General features: G+C 42.0%; 1 protein-coding gene across 3 annotated transcripts in view; it reads right to left on the minus strand.

Moving 5' to 3' along the window:
• ZFYVE9 (zinc finger FYVE-type containing 9) overlaps window positions 1–26,955 on the minus strand; it is a 140,060-nt gene that overhangs the window by 103,136 nt on the left and 9,969 nt on the right. For all 3 annotated transcript variants that reach the window (XM_055140619.1, XM_055140617.1, XM_055140618.1), the window contains exon 2: window positions 1,770–1,873. The gene's annotated coding sequence lies outside the window, so the exon portion shown is untranslated. The remainder of the gene's footprint in view (window positions 1–1,769; window positions 1,874–26,955) is intronic.

Here is a 26,955-nt window from a genome sequence, read left to right on the forward strand (position 1 = left end):
GCAGAGTCAGGGATAAGCTCTGAGCACCGCCAGGTGTGGCCCCAAAACCAAAACCCAATTACAAAAGTTAATTTGTACTTATCACTAATTTTCTGCCCTCAAATAACCTTTGCTTAGTTTTTACACAGTACCGGAGACATCTAAAAGACATCAGCTGGGTAGAGATCTCACACTATCACTGTCACTGTCACTCGTTGCTCATCAATTTGCTCAAGCGGGCACCAGTAATGGCTCCATTGTGAGAATTGTTGCTATTGTTTCTGGCATACCGAATACGCCACAGGTAGCTTGCCAGGCTATGCTGTGTGGGCGGGATACTCTTGGTAGTCAGGCTCTCCGAGAGGGGCGGAGGAATCGAACCCGGGTTGGCTGCGTACAAGGCAAATGCCTTACCACTATGCTATCACTCCAGCCCAGAGATCTCACAATTTTTTCTTGACTATACTGTACAGGGGGGCCCAACTAGAGCACCTGTCCTGTAAGTATTGGGCTAAGTGTCCTACCCCTGCACCACACCGTACACAGAAGGCTTCCAGCACCACTATCCTGTGAGCACCACAAAGTGTGCAGTCTCTGGCACTTGGTGAGCAAAAAGTGTGCACAAAGAATGAGAGTCATGCAACCAAGTGCACTAGCCCCAGACACTGGGGCAGCAGCAGCAATAAGGAAAGGAAAGAAAAGGAAAGAAAAGGGAAAGGAAAAGGGAAAGGGCAAGGGGAAGGGGAAAGGGAAGGGGAAGGGGAAGGGAAAGGGCAAGGGGAAGGGGAAGGGAAGAGCCTTTTTGTGTTTCCCTCCCCCACGCCCTCCCTCTGACTGCCATGTTCTGATGCCTGGCTATGGTGTTTGCTTTGAGCTGTGGTGCTTGCCGGGTCTCACAGCCAGTGTGTAGTGCTTGTACATTTGGCTGCAGTGCTCATCCAGGGCAGGACTCCCTTGGTTTTGGTGCTCACACCTGCTGGGGGTCTCTGCAATGCTTGCCAGGGCTTGATCGTCCTAGCTGTTTTGCTCACCCACGTGTATGAGGGGCGGTGCTCACTGAGGGGAGGAGGGTCATGTCCCTCTGCTGTGGTGCGGACACATACCTGGCTGTGCAATCAGTTGCACGCCTGGACATCACAGACAGCAGAGCTGTAAGGCTCAAACAGCAGATCTATCAAAATCACGTGGTAGAACCCAGGATTGAACTTGTGGCCCAAAGCTTGCAAGGCAGGAGTTCTAACCACTGAGCTCCAGTGGGGAGTGGGAGGGAGGGCAGTTTTTTTTTTTTTTTTTTTTTTGGTTTTTGGGTCACACCTGGCGATGCACAGGGGTTACTCCTGGCTCTGCACTCAGGAATTACTCCTGGCGGTGCTCAGGGGACCATATGGGATGCTGGGATTTGAACCCGGGTCGGCCGCGTGCAAGGCAAACGCCCTACCCGCTGTGCTATTGCTCCAGCCCCATGGGAGGGCAGTTTTTTAACTTAAAAAAAAAATACAGCTACTCAAATTCAAGAACATATTCACATGGAAATTGCCTTTTTATGCTCAGAAAAAAAAAAAGTTGGCATTAAGAAAAGGATGCATACCCAGGTAGAAAAATTAACATTTTGACATAATATAAGACCTCAATTAGGACTTAAGTTAAATCTTCTTGAAAAACCACTGATTCATAAAAAGAGGCAATGTTATGTAGGAAGCAAAGAGCACACCGACATGAGAATTACTTTCTCTGATCCAGCTGTTTTTGCTATTTTCTTATAGGAGAAACAAGAATGCTAGTTTCCTTACCTTTTCCCCTTACTCGTGTGATAAGGAACAGACACCCATATGCTCACTCATGATGCTTACTGCACCGCCAGCCAGTCCCGCTGACTCAGTATGCTCTGCTGATCCTAAAGGAAAAACACAAGACTCGTTACATTTGCTATAGCAGTAAGCCCTGATTTTTTCATATAAACCTAGGCTAGTCAGACAAAGTTATGGAACTTAAATAATAGATTAGGATCACATCTGCAGATTCAAAGACCTGCCAGCATGGAATGCAGCAGCAGAAACATTTTATAACCAAGAAGGCCAAACGTTAAATTATCCAATAAACAGTTTAGAACTTTACAGACTTCGCCACCCTTGCCAACCCCCTCGCAGGTAATGAGCCGCCTGGACTTTCTAGGAGCCCGAGTTCCAGAACTGAATGGCCCCAGGATCTCATCTCAGACCCCTGACCTGAGGAGGCAGCTGCAAACCCACAAAAAATTAAGAACCAACCTTCACTAATGGACAATGACCACAGCCCTGGGAAGAACCCAAGCACAAAATCTCCCAGATAAGGATTTCAAAGTGACAGTGATTAGGCTGTTTACTCAACTGGAGAAAACAAAAGAGAGATTCAACCAGGGAAAAGGAAATATCAGAATTTTCCCATCAGAAACTTAAGAATGTATTGGAGAACTAAAAAGCACAATCGAGGAAATAAGCAGCAGAATAAAAGAATCATGGGAACAAATCAGTGTTTCAGAAGGTAAGATGCATCAAACCAGCGAAAAGGAACAAAAGGAGAAAGAAAAGAATAAAAATAAAGAAAATGTCAGCGCTATTGGACAGCGTAAAGAAAAATAACTTCCAAATTTTAAGGGTCTGAGAAGAGAGACTGGGGAAGAACTTTTAACAAGAAAAATCACAACTGTTATTGTCCCCATGCAGATTGTTGTTGTGTTACTTCACTATTCCCTCCACCAATGCCCTTCTGTTATGTCTGGTCCCCTCATTCCTCTACCGTGCCCCTCATCCTGGTATTCTCAAACAATCAAGGGTATGGGGCAATACTGATAGTAAACCCTGAGAATCATCAGCCCTTTATAAAGCCAAGCAGGAACAACTCACTGCTTGCATGTTTTCTGTGCTCAGGGCAGAGCTCGGTCCTAAGAGTGGAGGCAGGATTATATGGTGATTCTGTATTTTACTTTCTAAAGAAACTCTATACCATTTTTCCTAGCAGTGACACAATTCTCTAAAGAATGTACAAGACTTCCCATTTCTCTACATCCTTACCAACAACGTGGTATTTAAATAATAATGAGTATTTTAATCTGTTCTTTTTAGGAACCTTAAGAGTTCTAAAAGAAGGCAGTGGGCTGGAGTGACAGTACAGCCTTGCATGTAGTACTGTCTTGCACACAGCCAACTGGGGTTTGAGTCCCAGCATTCCAGATGGTCCCCCGAGCACCGCCAGAAGTAATTCCTGAGTGCAAAGCCAGGAGTAACCCCTGTGCATCGCCAGGTGTGACCCTAAATAAATAAATAAATAAAAGAAGGTGGAATTTTTGTAAGTTTCCTATATATTATTGCAATTTATTTCTGAAGAAATTATAACTGAAAAATTCCCCCGATCTAAAGATCAATTAAGACTCCCAGATACAGGAAACTCTAGGAGTACCAATCAGAATAAACCCAAACATAAAGACACCAAGACACACAGCAATTAAAATAGCATGAGTCAGATAGATAATAGCAAGAGCAAAACTACAAATTTTCTATAAGATGGTCACAATGAAAATCACAAATCAATCAACAAAATCACAACAAATCAATGAAATGAAACCCTACAAGCATTCAAAGAAGGATACTTCTACTTAAGTTAGAATTCAAGTTCAATGGTGCAACACAAAACTCAAAAGAGCTAAAGTAATTTTTGATCACTAGAATGGCAATGCAGGATGTACTAAGTGTTCTCATATAAAAGGGTAAAAGATATTAAATTTTTTTCTTTATTTCTACAATTTTATTTAATGTCAATATGAAAAGACAAACATACACCTAAGGTCAGGCACAAGACTTGGACGTCCACTATCATTGCTAAAAGGCACAGAGTAGCTAGATGGATGGAAAATCTTAACCCAATTTCCTGCTGCTTTATAAGAGACTCATTTGAATGTCATGATAAACACAAACTCAAAGTAAAGGACTGGAACACAATCACACAGGTAAATAGTAAAGTGAAAAATGGTGGGGATGGACATAATTATATATCAGATAAAACAGAATTCAATCCAAAAAAGTTAAGAGAGCTTATACATGGGCATTATAATGTAATGTTCAAAATATCGATATGCCAAAAAGACAATGCTCATTAGCATAGCTGCACCAAAGGTTCATCAAAAACAACGACTTGCAGGCCTGAAGGAAAATAGCAACAGCAACACAACAGTGACGGAGATTTCAACACCACACTCTCACTACTGGATAAATCAACTGGAGAATCAATAAGGAAACAGCAGACTAAAGGAAGAAATAAAGAAAATGGACTTAAAAGACCACCTCTAGGTTTCTCAAAAAAGCTGAGCATATATTCTTCTTAAGTGCCTATGGATCATTCTCAAAGGCAGATGACATGCTGTGATACAAAGCAAGTCTCCCTAAATATTAGAAAAACAGAAATCATATCAGGTACACTCTTAGATCATATGCTTTGAAAATTAAGTGACAAACAGAAGCTAAGCAACTCAAATACTTGGAAGTTAAACACCACTAAACAACCACTGGGTCAAAGAAGAAGTTAAAAAAAAAAAAAGGATACATAGTGGAGTTCATGCCCAATTCAATCAACTTAATCAATGGCTAAACAAATAGCAGTACTCTTACATTATTTAAAAAAAAATACATAAAATATTTCTGGATAAGATGAGAAGGGAAAGAGCTGGAGCGGGGCTGGAGTGATAGTACAGTGGGGAAGGTGTTTGCCCAGGCTCGATTAAGCATCCCATATGGTCCCCCAAGTACCACCAGGAATAATTCCTGAGTGCAGAGCCAGGAGTAAACCCTGAGCATCACCGGGTGTGACCCAAAAGGAGAAAAAAAAAAAAAAGAGAGAGGACTGGAGTGATAGTACAGAGGGTAGGGTGCTTGCCTTGCACACAGCAGACCCAGGTTAGATCTCCATATCCACATACTGTCCCCTGAGCCAGCTATAAGTAATCCCTGAGCGCACAGCCAGGAGCAATTCCTGAGTGCAGAGCCAGGAGTAATCCCTGAGCATCGCCAAGTGTGACTCAAGCACTGTGCAGCACTGCCATCCTGTAGTTCATTGATTTGCTTGAGCGGGCACCAGTAATGTCTCCATTGTGAGACTTGTAGTTACTGTTTTTGTCATATCAATACGCCACGGGTAGCTTGCCAGGTTCTGCCATGAGTGTGGGATACTCTCGGAAGCTTGCCGGGCTCTCTGAGAGGGACGGAGGAATTGAACCCGGGTTGGCCATGTGCAAGGCAAACGCCCTACCCACTGTGCTATCGCTCCAGTCCTGTGACCCAAAAAGAAAAAAAAAAAGGCTTTCTCTTCTATATCGCTTTTAACATGTAAGAATGCAACAGATTTCTGTGCATGAATTTTGTGGCCTACTACTATATCATATTAGTTTCTAGTAATTTTTAATGGGGTCTATAAGGTTTTCTATGTGCTAAATAATCTGCAAGTAGTGACAGTTTGACTTCTTTATCAATCTTAATTCCATTGATTTCTCTTTCTTGCCAAATTAATATAGTAAGGACTTCCAATGCCATGTTGAACAGTAGCAGTGAGAGACATTAGGTCTATATATGTCTTTTCACACTATGTTCTTTGGATAGACCACTGCTTAAAGCCTTCTACAAACAGAACTATATTTTGTCGGATACTTTAATGATGACAGATAACATTTTACACAAAGTGCCTTGCATAGACCTGATATGCTTAACAAATGGCGGATTCAATGTCAAATGAAATCTTTGTGAAAGAATTAGAAGAGAAGGGCCAGGACGTAACTCAAGTCATCGAGCACATGCCTGGCATGGAAGAGGTTCTGGATTGAATATTCAGCATCACATGGCCCCCAAGCACCAATTAACAAATAATTAGAGAGAATGGAGATAGTACAGGAATAAGGCGCCTGCCTTACGTGCAACTGATCCAGGTTTGATCCCCAGACCTATATGTAGTCTCCTGAGCACCACTCAAGTAATGACCCCTGAGCACTGAGGCAAGAGTAGTCCATAAGCACTGCCAGATTATCCTATTTTAAAAGAGAAGGACAAAGAGTATGACTGGAACCATAAAAATCATCAGCAGACTGGTTTGTTTATACAATTAATCAGGTAGCACTGAGAATTATTCAATCACTAAACGGAATGAATGTGCTATGGTGGAGGGATGTTAGCACTTTGGTGGTAGGTATGGGATAGTAACACTATAACCCCTAACTTACAACACTTATATTCTTATAAATCAGTATTATCTCAATTACAAAAACAAAAATAATAAAAAATAAAAAATAAAACAAAAATAATAATCCATCATGGTCATTGGTCATAAGGGATAAATTTATCTAAACAATTAAATACAGAACAGCGTTCTCTGTGCTAGCATCACAATCTTGGATATATATACTTTCTCTCACTCTCTCTTTTTATCTCTCTCTTCTCTCTCTCTCTTACTATCCTTACATTTTTCTAAATAAAAATATTTTACTTTTTAAAAAGGGGGGTGCTGCAGAGATAGTACAGTGGATAAGGTCTTGACCTGTATGCAGCCAACGTGGGTTCAATCTCCAACACACCAGATAGTCTCCTGAGCATGGCCAAGAATAATCCCTAAGCAGAATCAGGAGTAAATAAGGAGTAAGCACAAGTATACCCTCACCCCGCAGCCAAAAAAAAATTTTTTTCTTTTTGATAAGAAAATAAAAACACAAGAGAAAAGAACAAGAAGTAAAAGAGTTGAAGAAAGTACAGGAAGCAAGTCACTTGCTTTGCACCTGTCGACCTGGGTTTAATCCCTAGCACCATAGATGGTCCCCGGAGCACCACTAGGAGTGATCCCTGAATTCTGCCAGGTGTGACCCAAAAACCTAAACAAATACATAAGTAAATAAGTACAACAGGGACCGGAGCGATAGCACAGCGGGTAGGGCGTTTGCCTTGCACGCGGCCGACCTGGGTTCGATCCCCGGCATCCCATATGGTCCCCCAAGCACTGCCAGGAGCAATTCCTGAGTGCAAAGCCAGGAGTAACCCCTGAGCATGGCTGGGTGTGACCCAAAAAGCAAAAAAAAAAAAAAAAAAAAAAAAAAAAAAAAAAGTAAATAAGTACAACAATAACAAATTAACTAGCTATTAAGCTTTCTGAAGAGGATATGTTCATTTGATTCTTAAAAAAAAAAGTTCTTTGAATAGAAACACTCTCAGTTATAGTGGCAGAAAGAAAAGAAATGAGCTGGAGCTGGAGAGATAGCACAGCGGGTAGGGCGTTTGCCTTGCACTCGGCCAACCCGGGTTCAAATCCCAGCATCCCATATGGTCCCCTGAGCACGGCCAGGGGTAATTCCTGAGTGCAGAGCCAGGAGTAACCCCTGTGCATCGCCGGGTGTGACCCAAAAAGCAAAAAAAAAAAAAAAAAAAAAAAAAAAAAGAAATGAGCTAATCTTCAAGCTGAGCATTATTCCTGCAGATCAAGACAGGTAATAGAAGGTATTGCTCATCAAGACAGAAGAACAGAATCGGAGAAGCTGACACTGTTGCTGCCCTAAATTCACACAGGGGTCCAACTTCCAGAATATCAACCTGGTATCTTGCACAATGAATTCTCCATCAAGAGCTCTTAGAACAATGTGGTTGCTTCTACCTGGTACACACTGACAAAGAGGAATTTAGCAAATAATAAAGATCTTAGTAAGCATATAAACCCTATGTTTACATTAGAAATCTCCAGAGTGGCAACTGACTTGAGACTGACATTGAAAGAACAATTTTCATGTCTGAAGTAATGAGAGTTGTTACTTATACTTATATACTTATATAAGCAAACTTATATAAGTGGTAGAGGACCAGAAACTATTCAGATAAGCAACATCAGAAAGCAACAAAGTGTTCATTCGAATAATCAGCACTATATTAGCCCAATTTCATATCTCTAATTTCTAGATAGCTGTTATCTAGTGGATTATCTTCACCAACAGAATTGCTGCTTCTCCCCCCTACAAACAGATTTTTACTTAGAGTTTAAGTGCTCTGTGGAGGTATCACTTCAACCTAATCTATTTCTTTTCCTCAGACACGGAGCTGCAATGCATGCCTTCCTATTCTGTGAAATATTCTAGCATCCTCCAGAGAAAGCATTTGACAAGATTCAGCACCCGTTTATGATGAAAACTCTCAGCAGAATGGGCATCGAAGGAACTTTCCTCAATATAGTAAAAGCCATCTACCAAAATCCCACGGCAAGTATCATTCTCAATGGGGAAAAACTGAAAGCCTTCCCTCTAAGTCTGGGCACAAGGCAAGGTTGCCTGCTTTCGCCACTCCTATTCAATATAGTACTGGAAGTCCTGGCCATAGCAGTTAGACAAGAAAAAGATATCAAGGGCATACAGACAGGAAAGGAAGAGATCAAGTTATCACTATTTGCAGATGATATGATACTATACTTGGAAACCCCTAAAGACTCTGCAGAAAAGCTCCTAGAAACAATAAGTCGATATAGTAAAGTGACAGGCTACAAAATCAACACCCAAAAGTCCATGGCTTTCTTATATACAAATAATGAAAGAGAAGAAAGAAACATTAAAAAAAACAATCCCGTTCACAATAGTACCTCATAAAATCAAGTACCTTGGAATCAGCTTAACCAAAGAGGTGAAGGACCTATACAAGGAAAATTATAAAACAATACTTCAAGAAATAAAGGAGGACACTAGGAAATGGAGACACATCCCCTGCTCATGAATAGGGAGAATTGACATTATCAAAATGGCAATACTGCCCAAAGCACTATACAAATTTAATGCAGTCCCTACCAGGATACCCATGACATTTTTCAAAGAAATAAACAAAACACTCCTGGAATTTATATGGAACAATAAACCCCCATGAAGAGCTAAAACAATCCTTGGAAAAAAGAAGATGGGTGGCATCACCTTCCCCAACTTCAAACTCTATTACAAAGCAGTAGTAATTAAAATAGCATGGTATTGGGATAAAAACAGACTTGCAGACCAATGGAACAGAGTTGAATATCCTGTCACAGACCCCCAAATATATGGCTACTTAATCTTTGACAAAAGAGCAAGAAATACAAAGTGGAACAAGGAAAGCCTCTTCACCAAGTGGTGCTGGGAAAACTGGATAGCTACCTGCAAAAAAATGAACTCTGACCTCTGTCTAATGCCAGGCACAAAAGTCAGATCAAAGTGGATTAAAGACCTCAATATCATGGGCTGGAGCGATAGCACAGCGGGTAGGGCGTTTGCCTTGCACGCGGCCGACCCGGGTTCGAATCCCAGCATCCCATATGGTCCCCTGAGCACCGCCAGGGGTAATTCCTGAGTGCAGAGCCAGGAGTAACCCCTGTGCATCGCCGGGTGTGACCCAAAAAAAAAAAAAAAAGACCTCAATATCAGACATGAATCTGTAAGATTCATAGAAGAAAATGTGGGCAGAACTCTCCATGACATTGAAGCTAAAAGCATCTTTAAGGATGAAACAGCACTGACCATGCAAGTGGAAGCAAATATAAACAAATGGGACTACATCAAACTAAGAAGCTTCTGCACTTCAAAAGTAACAGTGACCAAAATACAGAAAGAGCCCACAGAATGGAAAAGAATATTTACCCAATACCTATCTGATAAGGGATTAATATCCAGGATATACAAGGTACTTGTAGAATTATATAAGAAAAAAAAAAACTCCAACCCCATCAAAAAATGGGGAGAAGAAATGAACAGAAGTTTCCTCAAAAAAAAAAAAATACAAATGGCCAAAAGGCACATGAAAAAATGCTCTACATCACTAGTCATCAGGGAGATGCAAATCAAAACAACAATGAGATATCATCTCACACCACAGAGACTGGCACACATTCAAAAGAACAAAAGCAACCAGTGCTGGCATGGATGTGGGGAAAAAGGGACGCTCTTTAACTGTTGGTGCTGGCGTGGATGTAGGGAAAAAGGGATGCTCCTTCATTGTTGGTGGGTATGCCAACTGGTCCAGCCTTTCTGGAAAACAATATGGACAGTCCTTCAAAAACTAGAAATTGAGCTTCCATATGACCCCGCAATACCACTATCCCGAGGTTGGAAAAGAGCACAGTAGAAATGACATCTGTACTTATATATTTATTACAGCCCTGTTCACAATAGCCAAAATATGGAAACAACCCGCGCGCTCTAAAACAGATGCCTGGTTAAAGAAACTTTGGTACATCTACACAATGGAATACTATGCAGCTGTTAGGAGAGATGAAGTCATGAAATCTGCTTATAAATGGATAAACATGGAGAGTATCATGCTAAGTGAAATGAGTCAGAAAGAGAGGGACAGGGGCCGGAGCGATAGCACAGCAGGTAGGGCGTTTGCCTTGCACGCGGCCGACCCAGGTTCGATCCCCGGCATCCCATATGGTCCCCCAAGCACCACCAGGAGTAGTTCCTGAGTGCAAAGCCAGGAGTAACCCCTGAGCATCGCTGGGTGTGACCCAAAAAGCAAAAAAAAAAAAAAAAAAGAAAGAGAGGGACAGACATAGAGGGACTGCACTCATTTGTGGAGTGTAGGGTAGCATCACATGAGGCTGACACCCAAGGACGGTAGATACAAGGGTCAGAGGGATTGCCCCATAGCTGGAAGACTTCATGAGCAGAGGGGAGAAGGTAGATGGAATATATAAGGGATCACTAAGAAAATGATGGCTGGAGGATGCATGCCGAAAGTAGATAATGGACCAAACATGATGACTTCTCAGTGTCTGTGTTGCAAGCTATAATGCCCAAAAGTAGAGAGAGAGTATGGGGAATATTGTCTTCTATGGAGGCAGGGGGAGGGTGGGAAAGGGGGAGGTATACCCGGGATATTGGTGGTGGGGAATGTGCCCTGGTGGAGGGATGGGTCTTTGATCATTGTGAGAGTGTAACCCAAACATGAAAGCTTGTAACTATCTCACGGTGATTCAATAAAATTTAAAAAATTTAAAAAATACATCCTAGCATCCTCATAAAGCTCTCCTTTGTCCTCAGTAAGCTACAGTTGTTTGCTTTAACTTGCAACAAGAATCTTATAAATTATATTTTAAAAAGCTATTTTCCAAAAGTGTGTTATAAATTGAGAAAAGTACCAAAATAAGTTTCAATCTTAACTTCATGCCTAAAATGTCAAAGATCAGTGAGTAACTCAATTTTTCTGAGATCTACAATAATGAACAAGAGGTAAAGTCATCAAGAGCAGTCTTATTTTCTGGATCATTTAGGCAGCAGACTGGCAGGAAGATATAATTTCTATGCCACAAATAAGAATATATGCAGTGTTAAACTTGCTGCTGAACAACTGACAATGAGGATATAAAACCAGCCCACAGGGAATTAAGAACCGAACTCAAAACTCCTTCGGGTTTAGGCTAACCCTTATCTTACAAAAGCCTGTGTAAGGAAACTAACATGTAAACTGAACACATAACCAGAAAGCTTCCTTCAGATTTACAAATATGTTAGAATATGTAAATATGATAGAAAACTAGCCCATAAAGGGAATTTGCTGGCCACTTAGACACCCACCTATCTGCAACCTGCCTTCCCAGTGGGCCCTCAGAGGGAAGAAAAGTTACATATGTACCTCTCAGTCCTTTTCCTATTAAAATTGCTTCAGTGATCATGCAAGAAAGGTGCTTTTCTAGAATGTGAGCAGACCATTTGTTCACCCTGCCTGCCTATTGCTCATACAGCTCTTCTCCATGTCACCAGATTGGCTCCAGAAGCAGCATGGAACTTAGGCTTACATGGAACTTAGGCTTACATCTAGAAGGAACAAGAGGAACAACCTATATATGCATCCTCCTGGGATCATTGCAAAATCCACACCAAACTTGGGAGTAATCGAAGAAAAGATTCCTGGGCAGGTCAGAGATAGAACAGCGGGCAGAGTGCTTGCCTTGGATGGGTTGACCCATTTAATTCCCGGTACCCCATCTGGTCCCTCAAGCCTACCAGGAGTGATCCCTAAGCAACACTGGGTTTGGCAAGAAAGGGAGGAGTGAGGGAAGAAGGGAGGGAGGGAAGCAGGCAGGTACCCTTACAGTGAGAAAGCTCTTAGACTTCCCAAGACAGCCAGTTAGCAAGGGTCCCCATGGCCTGTCATACTCCATTTAGCCCTGGAGGACATGTCTGTGGTGAGGGCCTCGCCACTCACTTCTTAAGCAAGCTGACAGGTTCCCCAGCATGCCCAGGCCTGTATGACCACAGCATTCCTGCAAGCAAACCAGAATGAAGACACCAGTTCTCAGAACATATGGGACACAGCAAAAGCAGTTCTACGTACCAAGTTAATACCAAAATAGGCCTGCAGCAAGGAAAAAAAACATCCAATCATAATATATCCTAAGGAAATAAAAAAGAACAAATGAAATGCAATGTCAATGTGCAAGCACCATAACCAAGTGTGCAACCCCCATCACTCCACAATAACAACAAAAATAACAACAAACGGGAAGGGAAGGGAAGGGAAGGGAAGGGAAGGGAAGGGAAGGGAAGGGAAGGGAAGGGAAGGGAAGGGAAGGGAAGGGAAGGGAAGGGAAGGGAAGGGAAGGGAAGGGAAGGGAAGGGAAGGGAAGGGAAGGGAAGGGAAGGGAAGGGAAAAGAATGTCTAAAAATCTAAAAATAATTTTTTTAAAACTTGGGTTCAACAAGTACCAGATGTTTGATCTTAGACAAGTTACTCTATTCTTGCAGCTCAAGTTCCTTGCTAATAAACCAATAGTAGTGGAGTAGTAATAATAATAATAATAAACAAGAGTTGCCATTAATAAATGTTGTGCTGTTGTATAGTGATCAATAATTTTCTTAACATTGTTATATGGTAATTATATATGCATATGCAATCACACTTGCTATTATCAACCTTTATTTTTCCCAATGAGTTAAAAATCATTTCATGGGGCTGACGCAATAGTACAGCAGGTAGGGCATTTGCCTTGCACACGGCCACCCGGGTTCGATTCCCAGAATCCCATATGGTCCCCCGAGCACCACCAGGAATGATTCGGTGGAGCCAGGAGTCGGCCCTGAGCATCGCCGAGTGAGACCCAAAAAGCAAAAAAATATATATATATATTTCATTACTAAGTCACCATTTCTCTGACTACTAGTAAAATGTTATTTTTCATATCTCCATTTTATAAACACATGTTTATAAATCCTGTTTCTGCCCATGCTGTCATTCCCACAATGCCTAACAGCAATGCTTTAACACAGAGGAAGTTGGGATGTTTGTACTTAGTGATTTATTGGAGCATCTCTTAAGCATCAAGTTTTTGACTATGAAAAATGATAGAAATATTTCCTAGTTAGATACCTAAGCTCTGACCCAAAGGTGATTGAGTTCTAAAGTGGTGAAGTCACAAGACCATTCATACTGACTACTGATTTGCTAAGAGAGATTTTCAAAGTTTACTCTTTAAAAGGTTTTGAATTGCTTAGACTTAGGGGAAAGAGGTAAGAAAATACTCCCCAAGCCATAAAGAGTATAGCTAAAGGCTTAGGGACTACTTCTATCTTATCCACTCATCTCCTAAACACCTGGTATAGGATATGGCACATAATAGACCCTGAATGAACAATTACTGTGTGAACGAATGTAAAATCTCCTTACTAGGTTACAAGCGCCTTGTAGGCAAGGATGGTGTCATACTTACATTGCTGTCATTCCCACAATGCCTGGCAACAGTGCTTTTACACAGAGGAAGCACTCATGTGTTTTTACTGAATAGATGGCTATCACTGTACCTGCCTGAAAGCTGCTGAAGTAAACAATGGACAATAAGCAACTCCAAAGCTCTTCACCCCAGTACATTAGAATAATTTCCTTTCAACACACTAGACACAGGTGTTAGTGTCTCCTGTGTGGTTTCTTTTTTTTCCTCTTCCTACCTGCCTGCCAAGTAGAGAGCTCTTTGCTGGTGTTGCTTGTCTGGCAACTTTCCAGGCTATCACTCTTGGAGATCTAGGCTCGCAGTTTCAGGTGAAACAGTGAGACAAAGCTAAGTAATGGGAGAAGAGCAGGATCCTCAGAGGCAGATGACCTGTGCTTCAGCGCTAGCACTCAACCATTTATTAACTCTGTGACCTTAATATCTCTCAATCTGTTTCTCTCGGTTTGCAAATGGGGATAACATTGATAAGATCCAAACCAAGTGGGTCAGAAGTCTGCAATAATAATTGTAAAAGCAGGGAACAATGCAGAAATGTTTTTATAAAGTCTTCTACAAATATCTGTCATTATTCTATAAAATATGTCTCAAGGTCTCCATAAAAGGAATCCTACGATTAGGGCAAGGATGTCTGGGCTACAGCTGCCTCTCTCAAAGCCAGACATATTGTTGAATTCAAGACCACAAGAATAAAAGGAAAGGACTGGAGAGAGAGTACAGGGGATAATCGGTGCCTGGGATAAAACTCAAGGCTCCTGTGTACGAAGCACCTGAGTTTTCTCTCCAGCTTGATGTATTATTATTTTTTAATGAAATGATAGTCTCCAAGACTGTATAAAATAGTCTATACCAGGGACTGGAGCAATAGCACAGCGGGGAGGGCATTTGCCTTGCATGCGGCCGACCCGGGTTCGATTCCCAGCATCCCATATGGTCCCCTGAGCACTGCCAGGGGTAATTCCTGAGTGCAGAGCCAGGAGTGACCCCTGTGTATCGCCAGGTGTGACCCAAAAAGCAAAAAAAAAAAATAGTCTATACCAAATATCAGATATAGTGACTACTGAAAAAACAAAGCAACCTTACTGTTTGGGGGCTAACCTGAGTGGTAGTGGGACCACTTCTGACTCTGTGTTCAGGGGATCATGCCGTGCCAGGATCAAACGCAGGCCTCCCACATGGGAAACATGCACTCAGCCCGTCCAGCTATCTCTCCAGTGCAGCAAATTTACTTATTTACCTGGGGGAGGGGAGTAGCTATACCCAGCTCAAGAGCAATCCTGACTCTATGCTGAGGAGTATGAGAGTCCTGTTGGAGCTGTGGGGGACCACGTGTGGTGCTGGGGATTGAAAGCAGTTGTCCAACAGTACAGCCAGGAGAGCGCTGGCACTGCATAAGGTCCCCAGAGCCCGCCAGGAGTGATCCTTACGTGCTGAGCAGAAGCTAGCCCTGAGTACAGCCAGGTGTGACCCAAAAACCAGAAAAGCAAAGCAAAGCAAAGCAACCAGCCTCCTCAGGATGCTAGGAGACTGCCTTCACCCCTGGACTCTCTTTTCAGCCCCCAGCAACTTTATTTTTTAACAAAGGACCTTAAAATCCTTAGCAAAGTTTGATAATAAAATTTGCAACTCAACGGCATCTTTTATTTGGTTTGTTAACAGGAACTAAAATCCTGTAACTGCCTGACAAAGCCAGGCAACAAAATATTAGACACTCGGAACATTTCCCAAACATATTTTATGTATATATACACATAGTGATATATAAGTGCACATATATCATTAATTTGCAAAGCATCCTGTTTCAGTTTGCTTTGTGGAGGTTCTTTTTCAAGGGCGAGTTAGGGATCTTGGCTGGTTTTGGTACCATAGACTGAATCTATGGCTTCATATGGAAAAAACAAATGTTCTAGTACTGAATTACTTCCCCAGCCGGATCTGCAAAGGCTTTTAATTAAACACTTCATGCTAAACATTAGTAGCTATTTAAATGAAAAGAATCATTTTTCAGGGGCTGGAGCGATAGTACAGCGGGTAGGGCATTTGCCTTGCACGAGACTGACCCAGGTTCAATTGCCGGCATCCCATATGCTTCCCCCAGCACTGCCAGGAGTAATTCCTGAGTGCAGAACCAGAAGTAACCCATGTGCATCGCCAGATGTGACCCAAAAAGCAAAAAAAAAAAAATCATTTTCAGTTACAGATTTGCTGAATAATCAGTAGAATTTATCTTTGTAGAGGATCAAAAGAAAAAAAAAAGCCTGACTTAAATAAAATTTTCTTAAAAGTTATTTAAGATGTAACAAAAGTGTCATGGTGACCTGTTAATTCTATTTTTAAAAATACTACAAATAATATTTGAACAAAAATAATGCTTGCTTCAACACCACCCTAAGCAAACTATAATAAGAACAACATGCCAGGGAGGCATCCACACTTGTCATTAAAGAAACACCAAAAGGACAAACAGAACCATGAAATAACCTCACTTAAAGTAGAAATATTCCCAAGGGGGAAATTAATAAATTGAGGCCAGGACTGGAGCAGACAACTAGCAAGCACAAGGCCCTAATTACATCTGGGGACTGCATGCCCTCACACCCCTGTCACACCACGTGTGGCCCTGGTGGCCACTGGCCTCGTATCATCAAGCCACGCACGGAGCCATCAGACCCGCAGAGCCAGTCTGGCTAAGTATCACCTGGAGCAGCCGCTCAGCCCACGAGCACTACTTGGGAGGATCTCCCAAAAGACAACTGCCAAATTCTCTGAATGCTGCATGAGTTGACAAAACTCCATGATGTTTATGTACTGCCACACCTGCCTCAACTGAACAGTTGTTTCAATTTTACTTTTATAAACGGAAAAGTTCGTGGAATGGAGAAATACGTTATAGTGGGGTAAGCACTTGCTCTGCATGCGGCCAATTCTGGTTTGATCTTCAGCAGGGGGTTACTCTTGAGCACACTGTGAGGAGTAGCCCCTGAGTACTGCTAGCTATGGCCACAATCACCACCATCTTTCCCAACCGCCTCCCCCCCCCAATAAAGGAAATGTTCTGAGAAGTCTGCATTTGTAAAAAGCTGAGAGAATGATTAACTATACCATACTATATAGTATACCATACACAGTATATTAAAGCAGCCTTCTAGTAAGTAAGCTATACAAGATACAGTACACTACAGTTTACTATGCAGATAGTATAGACTAGACTTAGTTTCTAATTATAAAGTAGTTCTGAAAATATGTTCACATTTTCAAAAACTCACATTTTGTGGATAATCTTCACAATAAATGATAACTCGAAACTAATAAGGAAAACTTTGGTCTACATTAATTATATTTTTGAAATATCCAGCAGAGCAATTTGGAGGCTGGAGGCCAACAACTCAAAAAATACACAATTATGACGCTTCAAAGCAGGGAAGGAGGGCTACAACTAGATACCAAAAGTAAAATTAAGTTCATAAATTTAAAATTTTTAAAACTCAGGGCCAGAGAGAAAGTACAGCGGGTTGGGCATTTGTTTTGCACACAGCTGACCTGGGTTTGATCCCCAGCATCCTATATGGTCCCTCAAGCACAACCAGGAGTGATTCCTGAGTGCAGAGCCAACAGTAATCCCTGAGCAACACTTGGTGTTATCCATAAAGCCAAAATATATATATATATATAAAGATTTTTAAAACTCATCAAGAACAAGAAGTCACATCTGCAAATATAGGAAGTTGCTTTCCCCTGGACACTGGTAAACTTATGTATGAGCTGGACAGTCTACCTTTTAGTTTAGTTTATAAATTCATCCAAGCACATCTCTAATCAAGTATCTATTTACTTATCACCAATTGTGAATCTCAACAGCTGTGCTGAGAGCTCTGATAGCAACAAACTTTTAGGTTAGAGGAAGGACCCAACAATACAATAAAATCCACAACAGAAGGATGCTCAGAGATACCGCGCTGAATTCAGTTATCGGTATCACTATCACTGTATCAGTGTCATCCCGTTGCTCATTGATTTGCTTGAGTGGGCACCAGTAATGTCTCCATTGTACGACTTGTAATTACTGTTTTTGCCATATTGAAGTGATCCCTGAGCACAGGCTCAGAAGTAAGCCCCAAGCCCACTGGCTGTGGCCCCAAAACTAACAAATAAAAAAAAAATGCTAAATTCTGTCAAATGTTTTTCTGTATCTATAGAGATGATCTCATGATCTATACCATTTTTTAATATAGTGCATCACACAGGGAATACTGAAAAATCTAAACATCTCTAGAATAAATTTCCAGACTTAACATCCTATTCACATACTGTTGAACTTGGCATACCAATACTTTGTTAATGGCTTTTACATCCACATCTATCAGAGATATTTTAATCCATACTTTATTTGTGGCATCCTTGCCTGGTTCGTGTATCATAAAATGGGATTAGACGTTTCCTTCCTCTTCTATTTCTGAAAGAGTTTGAGGAGAAATGCTATCGAGTATCCGAACGTTTGGTACTATCCACCAATGAAGCCATCTGGTTCTGGGCCTTTGAATATCATTTTTTTTAAATAATTATTATCATTATAGTTCCAATATTCTTACTAGTAATCAGCCTATTCAGACTATTTTTACATTAATAATAATAATGCACTGTTGCACTGTCGTAGCACTGTCATCCTGTTGTTCATCGATTTGCTCGAGCAGGCACCAGTAACATCTCCATTGTAAGACTTGTTGTTACTGCTGAGCACAGCCGGGGATGGCCCCAAAACAAACAAAGAAAACTATTTAATTTAAAAAATAAAAGAGAGTGGGGCTGGAGCGATAGCATAGCAGATAGGGCGTTTGCCTTGCATGCAGCCGGCCCAGGTTCGATTCCCAGCTTCCCATATGGTCCCCTGAGCACCGCCAGGAGTAATTGCTGCATGCAAAGCCAGGAGTAACCCCTGTGCATCGCCGGGTGTGACCCAAAAAAGCAAAAAAAATAAATTTAAATAAATTAAAAAAAGAGAAAGAGGGCTTGGGAGAATTAGGGGAAGGGTGGAGAGGGGGAGGAAAAGTTCTATTTTAGAATTTTTAGAATTTTTAAGTGTGAACTAAAATGAAACTAATCCTTGGCTGTTTCAATATATGGAACCATTACATCATATAACAAAAGTGCTTCTACAAAAAAAAAAAAAGTCTGAGCTTTCTTACTGACTGACAAATCCATTCAATGAACATACATTGAAGCTTCCGACAGGTCAATATCAAATTGAGAAGATAGGAGCGAAGACATAGAATCCATTTCAGAGGTGAGGTTAACTTCCCCGCTGACAGCCCAGGCAGAGTCCTCTCCCTTCCGGTCCTGGCAGCTGCCATCCCTGACCCCCTCTGCCATCTTCTTAGCCTAGCCGGCCACCTCCACGTCTCCTGAACTGTGTGGCTGTGGGGAGTTAACGATAAGGACTCACCCTGGCTGTAGCAGGAACACAGCAAATAATGGGTGGGTAAGACACACAGAACCCCGCCAAGTTCAAATAACCTAGAAGCTCCAACAGTATTAACTAGTTCCGTCAACTTTCAGAGAGGGACTCTAGTGAGGGACTTTAGTGACACCACATTGTAGATGTCCGGCTTAAAGGAATGATGGGCACAAGTAGTAGGCAAATCACAAATCACAAGAAAATAAAAGAAATGAGAATTCTACATCCAGAAGAGTCTAAAATGAAGAATATGATTAGTGATATTTAAAAAATGCAAGAGTGTCCAAGTAGCAGAGTAACAGCAACTGAGGAAAAGATCAAGGAGCTACAAAATGAGATGCAGGAAATCTCCAGAAAACAAAAGAAGGAAAAAAAGTTTGCTTTTATTTTTTATATTTTGGCTTCAGGGTCACATCCAGCTGAGTCAGGAGATCTCTTCTCACAGTGCTCATGGGACTGTATGGGATGACAGGAATTGAACCCAGGTCGGCCATGTGTAAGGCCAACACCCTACCTGCTCTACTATTGTTCTGGCCCTCTTAAAATGTTAATTCTCCTTTCTTACTCTTACTAAAGTTTTGTCTGTAGAACTGAGCTTACATGGGGGTGGAGACTTTGAAGCATCCTTGGGAGGAAAGCGGTCACTCTAGTGAGGGCTGTACTTCTGGAATGAGGTATGCATGAAACGTATGATTAACAGTACAGTAAATCCCTGTACTTCAATAAAAATGGCAAAAAATAAAATCTTTGTAACAGCAAATTTCTTGATCAAATCTCATGACAACAATTAGAATAGAAATCTCCACCTAATTCGTATTCACATAATATATTTAGTTAACTAATATTTGAGGTACCTACTCTGTTTCCAGAACAAATTTAAGCACCAGGGATAAAGCAGCAAGTAAACATGCAAAATGCTGGTTCTAGTGAAACTTTTATTTTAATGGATGGAAATGGTTAATAAGCAACATAAATAAGTAAAACAAATGCCACTAGAAGCTACTGGCTAAGCAGAAAAACATCAGTGAAAATACAATATTTTTGGAGGATACAATTTTAATTAGACATGTCGGCTAGAAAAGGTTCACTGAGAAGATGCCATTTATGTCAAGGCTGAATATCAGCAAGCATCTCTACCAATATCCAGGTGAAGAGAATTTCAAGCAGAGCAAACAGCAAGGAGAAAAGGCACATTAAGTGAAGGGAAAAGCAGATGAGCAGGGAGGGGGTCTCTGGAGAAATTAGATTGATATTGGCGAACTACCAATTATTTCCAGCAAAAACCAATACAATATGATTTTCAGTAGATTAAAAGATTCTTGATAATCCATCAAGAGGTCACTATTAGGAATCTAATCTGTAACACAAATTTAATTTGTTTCTATTTTCAAATTCACTTATAAGAGATGTTAGTAGCTTCCTTAAACAAGCACTATACTAAATGAAAATAGTACCTTGCTCCAAAATTCCACAAGAAAACTATGCAATGGAGACAAAAGGCACACAATACTACAATGCAACTGAACTTCTCAATGCTTTCAAACTGCTAAAAATGTACCAACAATTTCCAAGATTTATTTGCCTTCTCCCAAGGGAGTTAGAGAAACAAAGGTTTCTTTTTTTAATTGTTTTTTTTTTTTTGAGAAACAAAGATCTTTGTTCCAAAAATCTCATAATATTTAGTAGTTAAAAGATTAGCTAATAGATTAGCTAAACTACTATTTAGTAGTTAATAGATTACAACTCTCAATTCTTGCGTAAATGATTTTTTAATATTCTGTGTGACACATGGAAAGTACAATAAAGATACTTCTGCTACATGCCAAGTTGTGATAGTTGTTTCAAGAAAGCACTTGCATCATTTGATACATGAATTCAATAAGGCACTTACTGAATTTCCTGAACATCGTCTTCAGGAAAGGGGGTTAAGGAGCACGAGCAGCAGAAGGGGTTTCAAAGAAGGGGTAATAACTAAACAGTGCTTTCTCCAAAAATTGATAGCACAGCCTGAAGACAACTAAGTAAATATTATTTATTTCTGTGGTGCTTTCTTCAAAGATTCTTCTTATAATGTCAAATAGCCTGCTGTATTCTAGGAATTATGCTGCCTAAATAAATAAACTGAACCCAAACTTTTAGGGCTTGTGTTGGAAGAACCCACAGGATTCAAAAGCAATGTGGCTCTATCTAATATCAGCAGATTCCCAACAGCAGTGCATTGAAAAGGAAGTATTCTGAAGTCAGTAGCTAGATCAATGTAGATAACATACACTTGAATTCACCCTTGATCTCCCCTTATTCTCAAGAATGACTCTGTGGACCCTGTCATTGAGCTCAATCATACTTTTTCCAGGTTTCAAATGCTTTACTGTTTCCTTCCATGCACATAAACTCATCTACACACGCAAGGACACCCCCAACCCCCCAGCAGATTGTTCCAGGCTCCCTGAATGCTGCCAGCGGATTTGCATTTCTCTAACACAGATTTAAAGGAGATCAATGGGACTCCTTCACCAGGCTGCCGGTCTTTCTGTTCCCCAATGATGTCTCTTATTTCATTTCCTTGTCTAATTACATTGCTATTTCCTCTATCGTTAGTGACAATGAAGGTTTTGTTTCTAGCTTTACATTTGCTGGTTGTTTTTTTTTTTATTTTGGGCCACGCCCAGCTGTGCTCAGAGCTTATTCCTGGCTCTATGTTCAGGGATCACTCCTGGTGGGCTCAGGAACCATATGGGGTGCCAGGGATCAAACCTGGGTCAGCCACATGCGAGACAACGCCCTGCCCGCCTATCACTCCAGCCCCACATGGATACACTTTAAAACAAGAGGTTAATAGCTCCTAGTTTTTTAAAGGCTAACAGATCTATAACCCTGCTGTTCTTATTGTTCATATTGTTCAGTTCTTGGAAGCTACAAAGATAGTGCCGGAGGCTAGTGCACATGGGTACAGCAACAGCATCCATCGTTCAAACTCCTGCACGACATAAAGTCCCAATTGGTCCCATGAGCACCGCAAGGAGTCACTCCCAAACAAGAGCCAGGAATAGCCCCTGAGCACCACAGGGTGTGGCTTCAAAATGAAACCAACATAAAAATAGAATCAATGTTGTTCTATGTAAAAAACACAAACGAACGTGCAGAGGGGGGTGATGTGATGTGTTGTGTTTTTTGCGGGCTCTTGGGGCAGCGCTCTCTCCCTCTCTCTTGCCGCTCGCGTTCAGTGCTCTTGAATGGCTGTGTATGGACCGGATCGGGATGGCTCCTCCTTGTGCTCCACTTCTGTGTGCCGCTGTGCTCTCTTCTATCTGTCTCTCTATCTCTGTCTCTATCTCTGTAGTGTCTTCTCTGGTCTCTTCCGACCTCTCTGTCTCTGTCGTCTCTACTCTGGTCTCTTCCAATCTCTCTTCTTCCAATCTCTCTCTCCAGAGCCCTTCGGCTTCAGTCTCTGGAGCCCCACTCGCTCTCAATTCTCACTCACTTTGTGCTCTTTTTTGCCCCTGCTTCTGGCTCCGATGATTCTCTTTTGCTCTGTGCTCTGCTTCTGTGTCTTCTCTCCTCCGTGTCTTCTGTCTTCCTTCTGTGTCTTCTCCGCTGCTTCTGTGTCTTCCCTCCCCACTTCTGTCTGAGATGCTGCTTCTGTGCCTTCCCCCTACTTCTCTTACAGTCTTAGTTTATATAGCAATCACACAGGGTGGTGTCACAAAGGTGGGTTGAATATTAACAAATCAACAGAGGGGTAAGACCACTCCTCCAGGAGATTAACAAAATCTCATCTAAGGAGATTACTCCAGATTACTAGGAGATCCGCTCAAGGGTGGGATCCAAACAAGGGTGTGTCGATTTCTTCTTTCCTCAGCTAGTAATCCACTTAAATAGTTGTAGCAAATCTACTTCAAATATTTCTAGCAATGTCATTCTGTATGAGCACAAAAAGAGATATAAACTTAAAGTTTGGTTCTCCCTGAGGACATTTCACTATATTTTCTAGACCACAGTCCTCAGGCCAGGTTAGTCTTTCTAACCCCAGCAGGGTACTAGTCTCGTCATTACTTTTGGATCATGACAACATTTGTCTATGACCATGCTCTCAACTTATAGTTGAGTGTTGTGGCACTTTGCCTGGCCCATTTCAGTGCCAGGGTAGCTCACAGCTTGCCCTGGGTCCATTCCGTCCCCCATCGGGACCCTGCTTTTGGGGTGCTAGGAACTAAGGGCAACTGAGTTGAGAAAGCAGATGCCCAGGTGTAAATATTATTGGAGTCAATCAGCTCCCGGTTACAAAGCATAATATTAACTGTCTTCCTGTGTCCATACAGAAAGGACATTGCTTTAAGGTAAACTAAGTTCCCTGCGGCAAGGCTAAAAAGACAAACCCAATGTTATCCTACAGTTCTATTATTTTTTAATTATTGAATCATCATGCATTACAAAGTTATAAACTTATTCATATTGCATTTCAGGCATACAATGTTCCAACACCAAACACTTCACCTAGTGTCCACTTCCCTTCACCAAAATCCCAAGTTTCCTTCCCACATTCCCCACCAACCAACATCGCCAGTTTCCCTCCCAGACCCCACCTCAGCCAACGTCCCCACCCCTCAACCCCGCCTCTATGGCAGACACTTTTTTCTTTTTTTCTTCCCTTTAGGTACCGTGGTTTATAATACTCTTGCTGTCAGGGTATATCGTGCATGCCCCCTTAACTCCTTTCAGCACCATGTTTTCCTCCAGAGGAACCAGTTTCCTTTAGCATTGTTGTAATCTGGTCTATTTTAATTTATTTTTGGAATTGTACGTGTGTGGAGAAAGATGAAAATAAACACAAAACTTAACAAGTTTGGGAGGAGCTCCCAGGTTGGAAATGGGATCAGAGGGAAACACAAGAGAGCCCTGGGCAGGAGACTCATGGAGGAGCGCGCCTGGCCGATCCTTTCCTGGTGCCCTTAGCCTCTGCTGCTCCACTTCCAGAGTCCTCTGGGTCTCAGGAGCAAAGACAATGGGGAAACCAGTGCTAATGAACAGAGGGCCCCCCCTAAAGCTCACGAGCAGCCTTGGCAGCCCTTCCCTGACCTCCCCAGTCCCAACTCCATTTCCTTCGTGTTTCTAACAGCCAAGACAATGACTAATCTCTGATCTCTCTGAGATGAATCTCACAGAGACACGGAGCAGCTGAATCATCCCAGGTAGCCCAGGCTGAGATCCCAGAAGCCTTCCAGCTAGGGGCTGGCCAAAGCCCAGTATGTTGCAAGGCCTAGAGCCCCACCCACTGTCAACATCTTCCAGCATATAAACAGCCCAGCTTCAAGGCTCCAGGACTGATCTCCAGGACTAAGAGACTGCAGCCACCGAATTGTCCCAGTTCCACAGCTCCAACTGCATGCCATCTCTAAATTTCACACTGCCAACTACTCAGCAAGAGCACAGCAAATACAATGGGAAAGTTGAGTAGAATTCCACTAAGCTCAATGTGCAAAAACAGTGACACAGAAAGCTTAACTAGCACCAAAGAGGTCAATAAATGCTCAGACAATTATTTAAGTGACATCATGGTGAGATAGAACTATTTTCACTAATTTTTTTTTTTTACTGAATTATTTTTCGACAATTCCATCTGCCATTTTGTTGTGACAAGCAATATACAGAAAATACTTTGTTCCTACCATGGGGCAGGTTTGGGGAGGGGGGTTGATGGGAAAGTGGGGACACTGGTGGAGAGAAGGTCATACTAGTGGTGGGATTAGTGTTGGAACACAATGCCTGGGACAAATGTATTATGAACAACTTTGTAAATCAGAGAGTTTAAATATACAAAATAATATACAAAATAATAATAAAGATCTCTTTACTCTGGACATTGCAAAAAAAAATTACAATTTGAGGGGCCAAAGAAAGACTACAGAGTGTAAGTTGCTTGCTTCACACACAGCTGACCTGTGTCTGACTCCTGGCACCAAGTACAGACACCAAGCCCACAGGGGATCCCTGAGCACAGAGCCAGGAATGATCCCAAGTACAGAGCAAGAGTGAGTCCGAAGCACCACTGGACTGAGTATGGCCCCAAAACAAACAAACAAACAAAACAGCACTGTAAGAACTGAAAAGATGAATGATTTTCCCAAGGTCACCTAATTTCTGATTGATAGACGTCAACAGCAAATATCTGGGAGGAAAACAGATCTGTAACACAAATAAAGTCACTTTATTTTCTATTTTGCTTCCTCCCTCCTGCCTTTGCTGTCCTTGCTGTGATCAGGAGTTGCACACACATGCTTACTTGTGGTGCTCACACATGTGGCTTTCGTGCTCATTTGCCAGGGGCATAGTTGAAAAGCAGGGTAATCTCTACTCTGGGTCTTGAACCTGTGGATCAAAGATACCAGCAGAAAAGGCCAAGAGAAAGCTAAAAATGTCTCCTCATGCCCGGTCTAAATAGTTAAGTTAAAAGTATTAAGGTGGACAATGCCTCTATTGCAAACCAGGACACCCAAAAGGAGAGAGAGAACAAAAAGGAATGTCCTGCCACAAAGGCGGGGTGAAGAGGGGATGGGAAGGGGTAGGGGTAGGGATACCGGGAACATTGGTGACGGAAAATGTGCACTGGTGGAGGGACGGGTACTCGATCATTGTATGACTGAAATGCAAGCATGAAAAAAAAAAAAAGAGTATTGAGTGGAAGGTGGAGGTGAGCGGAGTGCCAGAGATTAGTGCTGCCCTAAAGGGTTTCAAACCTGAAGGGATAGCATCAGTTATGTTTGTTTCATTCTAGCTCTGCAGAAACCAGCTAGATCTTGAAGCACGATAAGTGACTGCCACAACATCCATTAAAAAACATCCATTAACTGCTATCAAGCTGATCAACAATGACATCATGGTGATTGCGCAGGACGAGCAACAGCTATGTATGCCAGTGCGGCATACATAGATAAATAAAATACGTTTATTCCAATGAGTAGGAGAAAAAAACCTTCACACATATTCAGGGATCTGCCATTTCAGGGAAGTTTTCAGTGTCCAGTAGGCAGGGTCATGCTAACACAACCCCTCCAAAGCTAATGACAAGCTGCTGCACCTTACAGCCACCACTCTAAATAAAAAAAAGGTAGATTACTTCTGATTCTGCAGGCAACACATCTGAAACAAAGAAACAGGCTGTGACCCAGGGTCTGAATGGCAGGAGAGCTGTCAGCATTGAGTCTGGGAAAGAGCAGCAGGTCCACGTCGTAGTACAAGCAGTCCCTCTGCTGCTGAAGGGTTTAGACCTTAAGAAAAGAAGCAGAGGAGAGTCTACAGCAAGCCCCAGTGGGGGAAATCACAATGAAGGCCCTGAGGCTCTGCAGGAGTCACGCAGTTAGCAAAACAGCTCTGTGTGTGCTTCCGGTGTACAGGAAGAAGACAGTGTTTTTGACCATTAGGCACCATATGTTCAGAATTACCCACAATAAGCTGGATTTAATAGGACTCTCCAAGTCATAAAGTCAAGTGAACTCAGCAACAATCTCTTATGATTATCAACTTGTACCACAGAAAATCAAACACAGAGCCCAGGAGAGAGTAAAGGGGTAAAGGTACCTGCCTTGCAGGCGGCTGATCCTAGTTTGATCACTGGCACCACAAATGGCCCCCGGGGTACCGCCAGAGTGACCCCTGAGCACAGAGCACAGAGTAATCCCTGCACCAGGGATCCACCCTCCTCCACCACCACCAAAATCAAACACGAACAGTGTAAGCTAAAAAGGTGGGCAGCCAAGACTTCTGTGACACCTATCACAGTTACACCAGTACCCTTTTCTCAGTTT

This window comes from Sorex araneus, chromosome 5 (genome assembly GCF_027595985.1).
Source record: "Sorex araneus isolate mSorAra2 chromosome 5, mSorAra2.pri, whole genome shotgun sequence".
In the NCBI taxonomy this organism is placed as follows: domain Eukaryota; kingdom Metazoa; phylum Chordata; class Mammalia; order Eulipotyphla; family Soricidae; genus Sorex; species Sorex araneus.